The following is a 19,565-nucleotide window of genomic DNA, read 5'->3' on the forward strand; positions in this document are numbered from 1 at the left end:
GACCCCCTCCACAAGGGGGGGGGGGGACATAGGAGAAAGAAAAGAAGCGGCAGATCAACTGGTCTAAACAGGAGGTCTATTTAAAGGCTAGAGTATACAGATGAGTTTTAAGGTGAGACTTAAATGCTTCTACTGAGGTAGCATCTCGAACTGTTACCGGGAGGGCATTCCAGATGTATGAAGTATTTTTGTCTACTTGTGTGTTGTCGACACTTCTACAGAAGTATCGTGTTCAGTGTTATACAAGGCCCTTGAAAAAAAGCGCTGAACAGGAATTGCTTTTTAACATTCAATTGATTGAAACCTATTAAATCCTCGTAAGAACGAAGCAGATGCAAGACGGGGGAAAAAAAAAATGCGCAGTTAAAAAAAAAAAGACCCTGTAAAATGTAACGGCGTGGGCAAGCAGTCAAGGAAAATTGCTTTTGACAAGTCTCTCAGTATTATGTTGGTTTGTTCTGGACAGCATCTGGTGTGAAGTGGATGTGTGCTATTAACAAGTCCTCCAGTCGGGGTCCCGGCCCAGCATGGCTGCTTGTAAATGGCACGCTCTTATGGAGACAAATCACCCGCCCGAGTCGGGGCTTTGGATGAAAGCGGATACAGTTGGAGTGCATAAACACAGCCCCCAGGAAGCAGTCCTGACCATAGGAGGCAGACTCACAAGCTAGACTTGTGGCCCAACAGTCCACTAACCTACTAGCAGAGGTGGGTAGAGGAGCCAGAAATTGTACTCAAGTAAAACCATAATTAATTATATTGTTTTGCTGCAAAAAAAGCTGTACGGCCAATAAACAAAGCAGGATATTATGACCCATCCATTATTTGTTACATCAAAACTTATGAAATGTCAAGATATTGTTTATTATAAAATAACACAGATAATCTTCAAAGCAAAAATAAATACAAGGAATTCAAAAATACTTCTCTCTACAGACCAGCAAATACAATCTAAGACAGGGGTGCCCATTACGTCGATGGCGAGCTACCAGTCGACCGCGGGGGGTGTGTCAGTCCATCTCCAGCCAGGCTTTTAAAAAAAAATAGACCTAAAAATGAGTGATCATCAATCTTCACCAAGACGTCACTTAAATGACATTCACGGTACCGGAGGGTCTTGTGAGATGACGCTGGCTGCTGCAAGATCATTATTATGAAAATATGACCGAGAGGAAGGCGAGAAACACTTTTTATTTCAACAGACTCTCGCGCCGTACCTTCCGTCCAAACTCTAAAGGCCGACTGCACATTTCCTATCTTCACAATAAAAGCTCTGCTTCATGCTGCCTACGCTAACTAAATACAGAGTCTCGGAAAACTGGCGTGCACAAGCGATCCCTCAGAAAGCTGGCGTGCACATCACTTGTGCACGCCAGCTTTCTGAGACTCTTATTTTGTTAGCGCAGGCAGCATGAAGCAGGGCTTTTATTGTGAAGATAGGAAATGTGCAGTCGGCCTTTAGAGTTTTGACGGAAGGTACGGCGCGAAAGTCTGTTGAAATAAAAAGTGTTTCTCGCCTTCCTCTCTGTCATTTTTTCATAATAATGAACTGGCAGCAGCCAGCGTCATCTCACAAGACCCTCGGGTGCCGTGAATGTCAATCAAGCAAGCTACGGAATTTGCCGCCAATGTTTTTCTTGTAAAGTGTATGGAAGCTGGATGAATTAGATGCCAAAAACCAACCACTTTCATGTGGTATTGTACAGAAAGGACAACTTTTTTTCTCCTCCATTTGAAAATGTGGGCGTTATCATCATTACTGTCTGATTCCAATCAATGCAAGTCATCAGAATCAGGTAATACACCAACTTATATTCTTGTCTTTGTGAAAGAAAGACATCTATATGTGTTACACATGCTTGTATTATCATTAAACACATTTAACTTGTTTACAAAAATGTCTCTTTCATAAATAAATAAATATAAATGATATATATAAATGAGGTAGATCCCCTCCAGTTGGTCAATTGAAAGTAGCTCGCCTGCAGAAAAAGTGTGGGCACCCCTGGTCTAGCCTTTAAATAGACTCCCTTTTTAGACCAGTTGATGTGCCGTTTCTTTTCTTTTTCTCCTATGTCCTACTCTCCCTTGTGGAGGGGGTCCGGTCCGATCCGGTGGCCATGTACCGCTTGCCCGTGTATCGGCTGGGGACATTTCTGCGCTGCTGCTCCGCCTCCGCTTGGGATGGTTTCCTGCTGGCTCTGCTGTGAACGGGACTCTCGCTGCTGTGTTGGATCCGCTTTGGATTGGACTCTTGCGACTGTGTTGGATCCATTATGGATTGAACTTTCACAGTATCATGTTAGACCTGCTCGACATCCATTGCTTTCCTCCTCTCCAAGGTTCTCATAGTCATCATTGTCACCGACGTCCCACTGGGTGTGAGTTTTCCTTGCCCTTATGTGGGCCTACCGAGGATGTCGTAGTGGTTTGTGCAGCCCTTTGAGACACTAGTGATTTAGGGCTATATAAGTAAACATTGATTGATTGATTGATTGATTTAGTGTTGCCAATCAACCTATCCCTGGGTGTATTTTTTTGGCGATGGGAGGAAGCCGGAGTACCCGGAGGGAAACCACGCAGTCACGGGCAGAACATGCAAACTCCGCACAGAAAGATCCCGAGCCTGGGATTGAACCCAGGACCTTATCAGGGATGTATCACTTCCTGCGTCTAAATCAGTGATTCTTAACCTTGTTGGAGGTACCGAACCCCACCACTTTCATATTGGCATCCCCCAACCCTTCTTTAGTGAAAAATCAGATGGAAAGTTAGAAGGAACATTGTTTGGGAGTATCCACAATAAGCCAATATGGAGAAGTTTGTATTTACACGATGAGTCGGGTGTGTTTTGACCTCCGCGGCAGAGGCTACGCCGAACCCCGAGGGTTCGATCCAAATGATAAATGGGTTGTACTTGTATAGCGCTTTTCTACCTTCAAGGTACTCAAAGCACTTTGACACTACTTCCACATTCACACACACATTCACACACTGATGGAGGGAGCTGCCATGCAAGGCGCTAACCAGCACCCATCAGGAGCAAGGGTGAAGTGTATTGCTCAGGACACAACGGACGTGACGAGGTTGGCACTAGGTGGGGATTGAACCAGGGACGCTCGGGTTGCACACGGCCACTCTCCCACTGCGCCACGCCGTCCCAGGTTAAGAACCTCTGGTCCAAATGATGAGTTTATTCCTTTCCTCTAATTTTGCTATATGTTACTCATGGAAACTTTGGCGCCCCGTTTACACCGCACACCAAATCTGAGTTTGTTTTTTGACCGCAAGTGTATTTGATCTGATCTTTTTTTGCCTATCAAACGCCCCAACGTGCTTCAAATCTAATCTTTTGGCAGTGGTGTGTCATCAGGGCCAGCAAGGCCTAACATAACCAGAAATCATGATCATAATTAAAGATAAAAGTCATTTTAATTCACTTTTCCTAAATTTCTAAAAGTATCCATAGTCTCTTCATGTCATATTATGCTCCTCATGTCCCGGGCATGACGTTAAAGTGCATCTGGAAGTCTGCGGGCTATAGAGTGTTTTCCGTTCGGGCTTCAGTACTCTGGAATGCCCTCCCGGTAACAGTTCGAGATGCTACCTCAGTAGAAGCATTTAAGTCCAATCTTAAAACTCATTTGTATACTCTAGCCTTTAAATAGACCTCCGTTTTAGACCAGTTGATCTGCCGCTTCTTTTCTTTCTCCTATGTCCCCCCCTCCCTTGTGGAGGGGGTCCGGTCCGATGACCATGGATGAAGTACTGACTGTCCAGAGTCGAGACCCAGGATGGACCGCTCGTCGGGACCCAGGATGGACCGCTCGCCTGTATCGATTGGGGACATCTCTACGCTGCTGATCCGCCTCCGCTTGAGATGGTTTCCTGTGGACGGGACTCTGTCTTGGATCCGCTTGAACTGAACTCTCGCGGCTGTGTTGGAGCCACTATGGATTGAACTTTCACAGTGTCATGTTAGACCCGCTCCACATCCATTGCTTTCGGTCCCCTAGAGGTCCTCTCCAAGGTTTCTCATAGTCAGCATTGTCACTGGCGTCCCACTGGATGTGAATTCTCCCTGCCCACTGGGTGTGAGTTTTCCTTGCCCTTTTGTGGGTTCTTCCGAGGATGTTGTAGTCGTAATGATTTGTGCAGTCCTTTGAGACATTTGTGATTTGGGGCTATATAAATAAACATTGATTGATTGATTGGCTCCTCTAGGGGGTCTTGGGGCACTAGGAGGTTAACCCCTTTACTACTGTTACCCTAGGTGGCCTAATACCTGATCGCCCCCTAGCCAGGGGAGATGCTAACTCATCCATCCATCCATCATCTTCCACTTATCCGAGGTCAGGTCGCGGGGGCAGCAGCCTAAGCAGGGAAGCCCAGACTTCCCTCTCCCCAGCCACTTCGTCTAGCTCTTCCCGGGGGATCCCAAGGCGTTCCCAGGCCAGCCGGGAGACATAGTCTTCCCAACGTGTCCTGGGTCTTCTCCGTGGCCTCCTACCGGTTGGACGTGCCCTAAACACCTCCCTAGGGAGGCGTTCAGGTGGCATCCTGACCAGATGCCCGAACCACCTCATCTGGCTCCTCTCGATGCGGAGGAGCAGTGGCTTTACTTTGAGTTCCTCCCGGATGGCAGAGCTTCTCACCCTATCTCTAAGGGAGAGACCTGGAAACTCATTTGGGCCGCTTGTACCCGTGATCTTATCCTTTCGATCATGACCCAAAGCTCATGACCATAGGTGAGGATGGGAACGTAGATCGACCGGTAAATTGAGAGCTTTGCCTTCCGGCTCAGCTCCTTCTTCACCACAACAGATCGATACACTGTTCGCATTACTGAAGACGCCGCACCGATCCGCCTGTCGATCTCACCATCCACTCTTCCCTCACTCGTGAACAAGACTCCTAGGTACTTGAACTCCTCCACTTGGGGCAGGGTCTCCTCCCCAACCCGGAGATGGCACTCTAACCTTTTCCGGGCAAGAACCATGGATGCTAACTCAGTAAAAGCATTTTTAAGTCACTCATTTGTATACTTTAATCTTTAAATAGACCCCTTTTTAGACCAGTCGATCTGCCGTCTCTCTTTTCTGCTCCGCCCCACTCTCCTGTGTGGAGAGGTTATCAGGATATTGATACTCCAAAATTCCTGACAAAGACCAGAAGGCGGCACATATTACACCAGTTTTAAAATCTCTGCATTGTTTCCCTGTGTGTTTCAGGATCAATTTCAATGTTCTTTTTTATGGTTTATTAATGTTTTTATGGTATTGAGCCTTCTTATCTTTCAGATTTGCTTTCACCCTATGAGCCTTCTCCTAATTATTCCCCAAAAAGTCACAGGATGGCATCTTTTCACCGGTATGGCCCCCGTCTCTGGAACAGCTTTCCCGAGGACCTCAAGGCTGTGGAGAACGTTCATGCTTTTAAGAGCAGGATTAAGACCCACCTTTTTGATTTGGCTTTTACTTGATATTAATTATTTTAACTTATATATTATTCTTTTAAAAAAATCACATTTTGCTTACAGTGTAAACAGACAGCTTTAAAGAAAATCAGATTTAAAAAGAATCTGATTTGGTTGTATAAGGTTGAAGCATGATACCGCAAGATACTGATAAAGCATGTTCCCTGGGATCCGCTTCACTATTTGAGAAGGACTGCCTTGCTCTTCAAATATCAGGGCTTCAGTATATATATATATATATATATATATATATATATATATATATATATATATATATATATATATATATATATATATATATATATATATATATATATATATATATATATATATATATATAAAAGTATTTAGTCAGCCAGCGATTGTGCAAGTTCTCCCACTTAAAATGATGACAGAGGTCGGTCATTTTCATCATAGGTACACTTCAACTGTGAGAGACAGAATTAAAAAAAAAAAATCCAGGAATTCACATTAGGAATTTTAAATAATTTATTCGTAAATGATGGTGGAAAATAAGTATTTGGTCAACCATTCAAAGCTCTCACTGATGGAAGGAGGTTTTGGCTGAAAATCTCACGATACATGGCCCCATTCATTCTTTCCTTAACACGGATCAATCGTCCTGTCCCCTTAGCAGAAAAACAGCCCCAAAGCATGATGTTTCCACCCCCATGCTTCACAGTAGGTATGGTGTCCTTGAGATGCAACTCAGTATTTTTCTTTACCATGAATTGGTTAAACAAGTTAAAAAACTTATTCGGGTGTTACCATTTAGTGGTCAATTGTACGGGATATGTACTGTACTGTGCAATCTACTAATAAAAGTATCAGTCAATCAATCTTCCTCTAAATACGACGAGTTGAGTTTATACCAAAAAGTTCTATTTTGGTTTCATCTGACCACATGACATCCTCCCAATCCTCTGCTGTATCATCCATGTATCCATTTTGGTATCAACTCAACTGGTCGTGTTTGGAGGAAGAAGAATACTGAGTTGCATCCCAAGAACACCATACCTACTGTGAAGCATGGGGGTGGAAACATCATGCTTGGGGGCTGTTTTTCTGCTAAGGGGACAGGACGATTGATCCGTGTTAAGGAAAGAATGAATGGGGCCATGTATCCTGAGATTTGGAGCCAAAACCTCCTTCCATCAGTGAGAGCTTTGAATGGTTGACCAAATACTTATTTTCCACCATCATTTACGAATAAATTCTTTAAAATTCCTACAATGTGAATTCCTGGATTTTTTTTCCACATTCTGTCTCTCACAGTTGAAGTGTACCTATGATGAAAATGACAGACCTCTGTCATCATTTGAAGTGGGAGAACTTGCACAATCGCTGGCTGACTAAATATGTTTCCTCCTCACTGTATATATATATATATATATATATATATATATATATATATATATATATATATATATATATATATATATATATATATATATATATATACTTATATGTATACAGTCCGGTGCAGCTAATACAGAACCCAGTGAAGTTTGCCCGTTGTGTAAATGGTAAATTATAAACAGAATACAATAATTTGCAAATCCTTTTCAACTTATACTCAATTGAATAGACTGCAAAGACAAGATATTTAATGTTCAAACTGGTAAACTTTTTTATATTTTGCAAATAATCATTGACTTAGAATTTAATGGCAGCAACACATTGCAAAAAAGTTGTCACAGGGACATTTTTACCACTGTGTTACATCACCTTTCATTTTAACAACGTTTGGGAATTGAGGAGACATATTTTTTTAAGCTTTTCAAGCGGAATTCTTTCCCGTTCTTGCTTGATGTACAGCTTAAGTTGTTCAACAGTCTCTGTTGTGGTATTTGAAGCTTCATAATGTGCAACACACATTTTCAATGGGAGACAGGTCTGGACTACAGGCAGGCCAGTCTAGTACCCGCACTCTTCTTCTACGGAGCCACGCTGTTGTAACACGTGACTTGGCATTGTCTTGCTGAAATAAGCAGGGGCGTCCATGAAAAAGACGTTGCATGGATCAATCAATCAATCAATGTTTACTTATATAGCCCTAAATCACTAGTGTCTCAAAGGGCTGCACAAACCACTACGACATCCTCGGTAGGCCCACATAAGGGAAAGGAAAACTCACACCCAGTGGGACGTCGGTGACAATGATGACTATGAGAACCTTGGAGAGGAGGAAAGCAATGGATGTCGAGCGGGTCTAACATGATACTGTGAAAGTTCAATCTTGCTGGAATAAGCAGGGGCGTCCATGAAAAAGACGTTGCATGGATCAATCATTCAATCAATGTTTACTTATATAGCCCTAAATCACTAGTGTCTCAAAGGGCTGCACAAACCACTACGACATCCTCGGTAGGCCCACATAAGGGCAAGGAAAACTCACACCCAGTGGGACATCGGTGACAATGATGACTATGAGAACCTTGGAGAGGAGGAAAGCAATGGATGTTGAGCGGGTCTAACATCCATCCATCCATCATCTTCCGCTTATCCGAGGTCGGGTCGCGAGGGCAACAGCCTAAGCAGGGAAACCCAGACTTCCCTCTCCCCAGCCACTTCGTCTAGCTCTTCCCGGGGGATCCCGAGGCGTTCCCAGGCCAGTCGGGAGACATAGTCTTCCCAACGTGTCCTGGGTCTTCCCCGTGGCCTCCTACCGGCTGGACGTGCCCTAAACACCTCCCTAGGGAGGCGTTCGGGTGGCATCCTGACCAGATGCCCGAACCACCTCATCTGGCTCCTCTCGATGTGAAGGAGCAGCGGCTTTACTTTGAGTTCCTCCCGGATGGCAGAGCTTCTCACCCTATCTCTAAGGGAGAGACCCAAACTCATTTGGGCCGCTTGTACCCGTGATCTTATCCTTTCGGTCATGACCCAAAGCTCATGACCATAGGTGAGGATGGGAACGTAGATCGACCGGTAAATTGAGAGCTTTGCCTTCCGGCTCAGCTCCTTCTTCACCACAACGGATCGGTACAACGTCCGCATTACTGAAGACGCCGCACCGATCCGCCTGTCGATCTCACGATCCACTCTTCCCTCACTCGTGAACAAGACTCCGAGGTACTTGAACTCCTCCACTTGGGGCAGGGTCTCCTCCCCAACCCGGAGATGGCACTCCACCCTTTTCCGGGTCCAACATGATACTGTGAAAGTTCAATCTTGCTGAAATAAGCAGGGGCGTCCATGAAAAAGACGTTGCATGGATGGCATGAACTCTGCATGTAAGTGACGTCGAGACCACATTGGGGCCACATTGGGGCCACATTGGGACCACATTGGGGCCACATTGGGGCCACATTGGGACCACATTGGGGCCACATTGGGGCCACATTGGGACCACATTGGGGCCACATTGGGACCACATTGGGGCCACATTGGGGCCACATTGGGACCACATTGGGGCCACATTGGGGCCACATTGGGGCCACATTGGGACCACATTGGGGCCACATTGGGGCCACATTGGGACCACATTGGGACCACATTGGGACCACATTGGGGCCACATTGGGGCCACATTGGGACCACATTGGGGCCACATTGGGACCACATTGGGACCACATTAGGGCCACATTGGGGCCACATTGGGACCACATTGGGGCCACATTGGGACCACATTGGGGCCACATTGGGACCACATTGGGACCACATTAGGGCCACATTGGGGCCACATTGGGACCACATTGGGGCCACATTGGGACCACATTGGGGCTTGTGCGTGTTTACACCGGAGTCTGATAAAAATCGAAATTTTCTTGCAGAATAAACAGTCAGCTGGGGAAAAAAAAACGATCTCCAAAAAACCCCGATTCGGACCACTTTAGCCTGCAGTTTTAACGTAGTCTAAGAGTGAACCCCAACCGGAGACAGCGTCCTCTGAGCTGCCCAAACATGGAGGGTGTTTAGTTTAAGCGAGCGTTTGTGTGACACAACACATGCTCTCTCTGGCTGAGAGGGGGTGGACCTGGTGTAATTTACACCCGGATGGGCGACGCTGTACGCGGGAGAAGGCGGCTCCTGTCCGCGTGACAACGCTGAGAGCTCCCAGACGCCCCGCATGATTAATGACTTACGGCCAACGCCGCGTGGAAGCCTGGTAATTAGCGACAGGCTGATTAAAGACAAGTAAACTTCTGCTGATAACCCGGTTCTCTTTCTCCCGAGCACCAAGGCGTGTGGCATGTGGAAGCTCTTACTTGCAAGAAACAGACCGATGTTGAGGATGATGAATGCAGTCTCCAACAGGCGAGTACAGCCTCTAATTTAAAACTATTTAGCGCGTGACATATCGGCGTTGTGTGCTCGCCGTCTCCCTTCAGTCATGTTTGCGGTTCATGACGTCGTCCCAGTTGCAGAGGACGGTTGTTTCCAATCCGGCCCCCCGGCATGAATAAGGTTTTGTGCTGGCCGCCTTCCTACGCGTAGAGTTTTGGTTTCTCCCCTCCCTGTCCACACATTTGCTTCGGCTTTATTAGCGAACAAGGAGAGTGGCAGCTTGCCAGGGAGAGTCATCAACCGGCACATTCTTAGACTTCTGGCTGTCGAGAAGCTGAAGACGAGCCAGGGAGTGGACAGCGGTGAGCTGGATGGAGATTGGACCGACCAATCCTCCAGGATTTCAGACGATTTTTTTTGATTGATTGATTGATACTTTTATTAGTAGATTGCACAGTACAGTACATATTCCGTACAACTGACCACTAAATGGTAACACCCCAATAAGTTTTTCAACTTGATGGACCGCTCGCCTGTATCGGTTGGGGACATCTCTACGCTCCTGATCCGCTTGAGATGGTTTCCTGTGGACGGGACTCTCGCTGCTGTCTTGGATCCGCTTTGAACTGAACTCTCACGGCTGTGTTGGAGCCACTATGGATTGAACTTTCACAGTATCATGTTAGACCCGCTCCACATCCATTGCTTTCGGTCCCCATCTGAGGTCCTCTCCAAGGTTTCTCATAGTCAGCATTGTCACTGGCGTCCCACTGGGTGTGAATTCTCCCTGCCCACTGGGTGTGAGTTTTCCTTGCCCTTTTGTGGGTTCTTCCGAGGATGTTGTAGTCGTAATGATTTGTGCAGTCCTTTGAGACATTTGTGATTTGGGGCTATATAAATAAACATTGATTGATTGATGATTGATTTAAGTCGGGGTCCACGTTAATCATTTCATGGTACGAGGTACGAGTCATAAGACAGAGCGGGAAAAACGACGGATAGCAACTTCAGATCGAGCTGGTACCGATTTGAGGAGGTGGGTAGAGAAGCCGGAAATTGTACTCAAGTAAGAGTACTGTTACTCTAGAGATGTATTACTCAAGTAAAAGTAAGGAGTAGTCACTTAAATAATTACTTGAGTAAAAGTAAAAAGTATGTTGTGAAAAAACTACTCAAGGACTGAGTAACTGATGAGTAACCTGTTCCTTTAATGATTACGGCAACAAGTAATGCACAAAAACATAAAAATAGCAATAAACAAATTCAGAGCCAGGAATATCTCTTAAGCAACTGAAACAATAATATATATTAAATAATATATATTTGGTTTTACGCTGTACTATGTTGCGAAAAAACTAATCAAGTACTGAGTAACTGATGAGTAACCTGTTCCTTTAATGATTACGGCAACAAGTAATGCACAGAAACATAAAAATAGCAATAAACAAATTCAGAGCCAGGAATATCTCTTAAGCAACTGAAACAATAATATATATTAAATAATATATATTTGGTTTTACACTGTACTATGTTGGGAAAAAACTACTCAAGTACTGAGTAACTGATGAGTAACCTGTTCGTTTAATGATGACGGCAACAAGTAATGCACAGAAACATAAAAATAGCAATAAACTAATTCAGAGCCAGGAATATCTCTTAAGCAACTAAAACAATAATATATATTAAATAATATATATTTGGTTTTACGCTGTACTATGTTGCGAAAAAACTAATCAAGTACTGAGTAACTGATGAGTAACCTGTTCGTTTAATGATGACGGCAACAAGTAATGCACAAAAACATAAAAATAGCAATAAACTAATTCAGAGCCAGGAATATCTCTTAAGCAACTAAAAGAATAATATATATTAAATAATATATATTTGGTTTTACACTGTACCATGTTGCGAAAAAACTAATCAAGTACTGAGTGACTGATGAGTAACCTGTTCCTTTAATGATGACGGCAACAAGTAATGCACAAAAACATAAAAATAGCAATGAACAAATTCAGAGCCAGGAATATCTCTTAAGCAACTAAAACAATAATATATATTAAATAATATACATTTGGTTTTACACTGTACTATGTTGCGAAAAAACTAATCAAGTACTGAGTGACTGATGAGTAACTTGTTCCTTTAATGATGACGGCAACAAGTAATGCACAAAAACATAAAAATAGCAATGAACAAATTCATTGTAACGCTTGGCTGGCATGGTGATGCAGGTTCGTTCTTTCGAGGATGCAGTCAGGCTCGGACACAGCGTGGAGGTAAGAAATACTGATTTATTAATAAATAAAACAGACTAAGAAACAGAAAAACTTGCACTCCAAACCTCCTTCTCGGCTGCTGCCCTTTTACAGAGTGACAGGTGATTAGCTAACTGGGCCCAGGTGGCCCAACTACGCACCTGTCGCAGATCTCGGAGCCGGCACACCCCGCCTCGCTGCAGGGCTGCAGGCCACGCCTCCACACAAACAAAAATGGAGCTGTTTGGCCACGATACCCAGCATTTTGTTTGGAGGAGAAAATGTGAGGTTTTTAGTCGCAGGAGCACCAGGCCTACCATCAAGCGTGGAGGTGGTAGTTTCTAAGCTCTGGGCCTGTTTTACTGCCAATGGAACTGGTGCTTTACAGAGAGTAAATGGGACAATGAAAAAGGAGGATTCCCTCCAAATTCTTCAAGACAACTTAAAATCCTCAGCCCGGAGGTTGGGTTTTGGGTGCAGTTGGGTGTTCCAACAGGACAATGACCCCCAAACACAGGTCAAAAGTGGTAAAGGAATGGCTAACTGAGGCCGGAATGAAGGTTTTAGAATGGCCTTCCCAAAGCCCTGACTTAAAAAATGTGGACAATGCTGAAGAAACAAGTCCATGTCAGAAATCCAAAAAAATTAGCTAAACTGCACCAATTTTGTCAAGAGGAGTCGTCAAAAATTCAACCAGAAGCTTTTGGATGGCTACCAAAAGCGCCTTATTGCAGTGAAACTTGCCAAGAGACATGTAAGCAAATATTAACATTGCTGTATGTGTCATGATCTGTGGTCTAGATCATGGTTTGTTGAGTTATGTCCTATCAGTTTTGGACTCCATTAATTCCTGTTTTTGTGCACTTGTTTGTTTTAGTTTCCATGACGACTCATTAGCTCCACCTGCCCCATGTGTTCGGATCACGCACCTGCTGTAACCAGAGACTATTATTTAAGCCTGTTTTGCCAGTTAGTCATCCTGGCGACATTGCTCCTTTCTTGCTTAGTTCACGCTGCTCTGCTCATGCCATAGATTCATGCTCTCGTCTGGACTGCAGGCGGGCCAGGAAAGTACCCACATTCTTTTTTTACGAAGCCACGCTGTTGTAACACGTGCTGCATGTGGCTTGGCATTGTCTTGCTGAAATAAGCAGGGGCGTCAAAAGACGGCGCTTAGATGGCAGCATATGTTGTTCCAAAACCTGTATGTACCTTTCAGCATTAATGGTGCCTTCACAGATGTGTAAGTTACCCATGCCTTGGGCACTAATGCACCAACATACCATCAAAGATGCTGGCTTTTCAACTTTGCGTCGATAACAGTCTGGATGGTTCGCTTCCCTTTCGGACCGGATGACACAATGTTGGATATTTCCAAAAACAATTTGAAATGTGGTGTCGTCAGACCACAGAACACTTCATCTTAGATGATCTCGGGCCCAGAGAAGCCGGCGGCGTTTCTGGATGTTGTTGATAAATGGCTTTCGCTTTGCATAGTAGAGCTTTAACTTGCACTTACAGATGTAGCGACCAACTGTATTTAGTGACAGTGGTTTTCTGAAGCGTTCCTGAGCCCATGTGGTGATATCCTTTAGATATTGATGTCGGTTTTTGATACAGTGCTGTCTGAGGGATCGAAGGTCACAGTTATTCAATGTTGGTTTCCGGCCATGCCGCTTACGTGGAGTGATTTCTCCAGATTCTCTGAACCTTTTGATGATATTATGGAGCGTAGATGTTGAAATCCCTAAATCTCTTGCAATTGCACTTTGAGAAATGTTGTTCTTAAACTGTTTGACTATTTGCTCACGCAGTTGTGGACAAAGGGGTGTACCTCGCCCCATCCTTTCTTGTGAAAGACTAAGCATTTTTTGGGAACCTGTTTTTATACCCAATCATGGCACCCACCTGTTCCCAATTAGCCTGCACACCTGTGGGATGTTCCAAATAAGTGTTTGATGAGCATTCCTCAACTTTATCGGAATTTATTGCCACCTTTCCCAACTTCTTTGTCACGTATTGCTGGCATCAAATAATAAAGTTAAAGATATTTTGCACAAAAAAAATAGTTTATTGGTTTGAACATCAAAAATGTGTTCTATGTAGCATATTCAACTGAATATGGGTTGAAAAGGATTTGCAAATCATTGTATTCTGTTTATATTTACATCTAACACAATTTCCCAACTCATATGGAAACAGGGTTTGTATGTTCCTACTTTCACGCCTGGTCCGGAATAGTCCGTTTGCATCCTTGGAGAACAATCCTCCTAGTAAGCTGCATAAACCCCCACCTCATGACAGTATGTATACTTTTGACCCAGCAGATTTGCTCACATTTTCAGTAGACACATAATAAATTCATGAAAGAACCAAACTTCATGAATGTTTTTTTTTTTGTGAGCAATCACTCTATCACAGAAAAAAAAGAGTTGTAGAAATGATTGGAAACTCAAGACAGCCATGACATTATGTTCTTTACAAGTGTATGTAAACTTTTGACCATGACTGTAAATCCAAACATGCTCCATTATTGTCTCAATATCTGGCAGCCTCACAGTGATGATATCAAATCCTGTCCCAAGTGTCAATATTTACTCTCGGCTCCATGGTTATTTGCCCTAATCCTTCTGGGCGTAGAACTCAGCAGAGCTGCTACAGGTTGTTACAGGAATCCTCGTTGATGACACACACCTCCCGCTCCTCCGCCTTCCTTCCCTCCTCAGGAGGATCCTTCAATCCCCAGACTGGGTTCAGGTCTAGTGAACACAGACTTGGCCAACGCCATCAGTTGTCACCTTGGTTATTGTCATGGAAGACTGCCATGCGGCTCCATTTGTCCGAAGGAGAAACCTATGCTCTGCTTTATGTCGGATTTCATGTTTCCCCTCGATGAACCGCAGCTCCACACTGCTGGCAGCTCTCATGCGGCCCCAGACCATGACAGTATTAAAACCACCATGCTTGACCACAGTTAGCTTCCTGTTTCCAGATATTGAGACAATAATGGCCATGTTGAGTCATTGGCAGTGAGTTGTGAAGCTATATATAATACAACAATATGATATACTATAATAATATATCAGTATATATTATATATCGATCCATCCATTTTCTACCGCTTGTCCCTTGTGGGGTTGGGGGTTTGCTGGAGTTTATCTCAGCTGCATTCTGGGCGGAAGATATATATATATATATATATATATATATATATGATTGTAGCTGAGATAGGCTCCAGCACACCCCGCAACCCTAAAAGGGACAAGCGGTAGAAGAAAAAAAAAAATATATATATATATATATAAATATATATATATATATATACAAATAAATGATAAATGGGTTGTACTTGTATAGCGCTTTTCGACCTTCAAGGTACTCAAAGCGCTTTGACACTACTTCCACATTCACACACACATTCACACACTGATAGAGGGAGCTGCCATGCAAGGCGCCAACCAGCACCCATCAGGAGCAAGGGTGAAGTGTCTTGCTCAGGACACAACGGACGTGACGAGGTTGGTACTAGGTGGGATTTGAACCAGGGACACTCGGGTTGCGCACGGCCACTCCCCCACTGCGCCACGCCGTATATATATATATACTACCGAGGTGGTTTGTGCAGCCCTTTGAGACACTAGTGATTTAGGGCTATATAAGTAAACATTGATTGATATATATATATATATATATATATATATATATATATATATATATACTGTATATATATATATATATATATATATATATATATATATATATATATGGCGTAAGGCTCCACCTCATCACAGTATATATTATATACTGTGTATATATAATATAAAATATTGCATATATGATATATTTTATATTGATTCTATTGTAAATGTTTAGTCTACTTTATACCTGCATTATCCTTTCCATCCTTTGTAACGGAGCTACTGTGTGGAACAATTTCCCTTGAGGATCAATAAAGTCTGTCTGAGTCTAAGTCTATACTTTACCTTTTTAAAGCATATTCTACTGTTTTTTTATGAAACAAAAATGGAGCTGTTCGGCCACAATACCCAGCAATATGTTTGGAGGAGAAAAGGTGAGGCCTTTAATCCCAGGAACATCATCCCTACTGTCAAGCATGGTGGTGGTAGTATCATGCTCTGGGCCTGTTTTGCTGCCAATTGAACTGTTGCTTTAAATGGGACAATGAAAAAGGAGGATTAGCGTAGAAACACCAAACATATTGCTGGGTGTTGTGGGCAGACAGCTCAAGTTTTGTTTTATCTGACCACAGAACTTTCCTCCAGAAGGTCTTATGTTCACCCATGTGGTGTCAGAGGAAACAAAAATTGAGCTTTTTGGCCACAATATCCAGCAATATGTTTGGAGGAGAAAAGGTGAGGCCTTTAATCCCAGAAACACCACACCTACTGTCAAGCATGGAGGTGGTAGTATTATGCTCTGGGCCTGTTTTGCTGCCAATCGTAATAGCCGTTACTTTTACTAATAACGAGTTATCTAATTAATGACTTTTACGCCTTTAGCAAAGCTCGATGTGACGCATCACGCTACTTTTGATGTGGTTTTATGTCGACAACAAGACTGCAAGGAAATATATCATAATTAGTTAAAACAACAAGCAGATTCGCACTACAATGGACTTGATATCAAACAGGAAGTGAAACCATCACAACAACATACGCACACGTACACAATGGGAATATTGAACGAAAAATCAATGATTGAAGCGACAGACATGCCATCCAAACAATACCCCGTTTGTTGACAAGAAGCTATGGCAGCCATGGAAGCACATTCAATCTCTTTATTAAGTAGAGCTGGCGTCAAAGCCGACAAAGTGCGCCGCTAGCTGCTAAAGCTACAAAAAACAGCGCCCTTGAAACCCTCGATGACGTCACACGTCACTAGGCAACAGGCCCCGCCCTTTAAAGGCACAGACTCCCCACACTGCGCACTTGTATTAAACATCACTCAAATGCATATTCCAGATATTTAAAGTTTAGTTTTTTTAAGTAACGTATAAATGACTTTCCTCAGTAAGTAATTACATTTATTAAAGAGTAATTGTTCTTTAAAATAATAAAACAAAAATAAAAATACATTTTTTTAAAATCCCCCCCAAAAAATAAAAAAAAATGAAATAAAATAAAATAAAAATAAGATAATTGTGTTTTTGGTTAGGTAGTCAGTAACTATAATAAAAATAAAAATAAAATTAATAAAAAAAAAATAAATTAATTAAGGAAAAAAAATGTGTTGTTGGTTAAGTAACGAGTAACTCTAATCAAATTTAAAATTAATAAAATAAAAATAAAATACAAAATAAAATAAAATTAATGTAAATAAAATTTAAAAAAAATAAAGAGTAAGTGTGTTTTTGGTTAAGTAACGAGTAAGTCTAATCAAATTTAAAATTAATAAAATAAAAATAAAATAAAAAATTTAATTAAATCAAATTAAATCAAATAAAAAAAAAAAAAAGAGTAAGTGTGTTTTTAGTTGAGTAACAAGTAACTATAATGAACGACTTATTAAGGGAATTTTTCAGAACACTGAACATCACCGAGCACCGCCGGCGTTTCGCACCTGTGAGTGTGGCAGGTGAAAAATGAGCCCTCCTCCAAATGAAATAGAGGGGGGGGGGTGTCTCCACAGTGGGAGAGGACAGTGCCACAGGGGCGAGGGGCCACCCACTCCTCCTTTTATCAGCCCTCTCATAATTAGGTTGGTTAACATACTGCTGTGTATGCAGCCATATTGACCGGGAGACTAATCACGTTACCATCGAGTTCCCGTCCCTGCTGCCCCCCCCCAGGTGACGCGGGTGAGTCCAGAGTTATGGCCCTAACCTACGGGAGGAAATTAGCCGCCGACACAAGTTTGTTCTTGTCCAGGGTGTGAACAAATGTGGCGGCGGGAAGCAGAGGAGGACACACAATGTTCTGCATGGCCAGGTGGTGACAACCCAGAATGTTGAAAGAGCCAAATTGGAGCGAAAATAGAACATAAATACTCTGTCTGGAGCCACAAAAATGTATAAGTCTTATATGAGTGTAAAAATGAAGACAACACATGATGTAAGTGTCTATATTAGCCTACTATCAAAATGACTTTAAAATTATTATATACATGTTATAATGACAATAATACATGACTCAAGAGTCTGTATTAGCCTACTATCAACGTTACTTTAAAAGTCTAATATAAGTGTTATAAAGAAGACAACACATTATGTAAGTGTCTATATTAGCCTATTATAAAAATACCTTAAAAGTCTTTTATAAGTGTTATAATGAAGGCAACACATGATGTAAGTGTCTATATTAGTTATATTAGCCTACTATCAAAATGACTTTAAAAGTCTTATATAAGTGTTATAATGAGGACAACACATTATGTACGTGTCTATATTAGCCTATTGTAAAAAATAACTTAAAAGTATTTTATAAGTGTTATAATGAAGACAAAACATGATGTGTTTATATTAGTTATATTAGCCTACTATTAGAATGACTTTAAAAATAGTATATACTGTAATGAAGGCAACACATGATGTAAGTGTCTATATTAGCCTACTATCAAAATGACTTTAAAATTATTATATACGTGTTATAATGAAAATAACACATGATGCAAGTGTCTGTATTAGCCTACTATCAACATTACTTTAAAAATCTAATATAAGTGTTTTACAGTAAAGAAGACACATTATGTAAGTGTCTGTATTAGCCTATCATCAAAAATACCATACGAGTCTTTTATAAGTGTTATAATGAAGGCAACATGATGTAAGTGTTTATATTAGTTATATTAGCCTACTATCAGAATGACTTTAAAAATCCTATATACTGTAAGTGTTAGAATGAAGGCAACACATGATGTAAGTGTCTATATTAGCTACATTAGCCTACTATCAAAATTACTTTAAAATATTTATATAAGTGTTATAACGAAGACAACACATTATGTAAGTGTCTACATTAGCCTATTATCAAAAATACCTTAAAAGTCTTTCATAAGTGTTATAATGAAGACAACACATGATGTAAGTGTCTATATTAGTTATATTAGCCTACTATCAAAATGACGTTAAAAGACTTATATAAGTGTTAGAATGAAGACAACACATGATGGAAGTGTCTGTATTAGCCTACTATCAAAATGACTTCAAAAGTCTGATATCGGTGTTATATTAAAGGCAAAACATGATGTAAGTGTCAATATTAGCTATATTAGCCTACTATCAAAATGACTTTAAAATAATTATATAAGTGTTATAATGAAGACAACACATTATGTAAGTGTCTATATTAGCCAATTATCAAAAATACCTTAAAAGTCTTTTATAAGTGTTATAATGAAGCAAACACATGATGTAAGAGTTTATATTAGTTATACTAGCCTACTATTAGAATGACTTTAAAAATCTTATATACTGTAATGAAGGCAACGCATTATGTAAGTGTCTATATTAGTTATATTAGCCTACTATCAAAATGACTTTAAAAGTCATATATAAGTGTTATAATGAAGCCAACACATTATGTAAGTGTCTATATTAGCCTATTATCAAAAATACCTTAAAAGTCTTTTATAAGTGTTATAATG

The sequence above is a fragment of the Nerophis ophidion genome, linkage group LG09, assembly GCF_033978795.1.
Source record: "Nerophis ophidion isolate RoL-2023_Sa linkage group LG09, RoL_Noph_v1.0, whole genome shotgun sequence".
Taxonomy (NCBI): domain Eukaryota; kingdom Metazoa; phylum Chordata; class Actinopteri; order Syngnathiformes; family Syngnathidae; genus Nerophis; species Nerophis ophidion.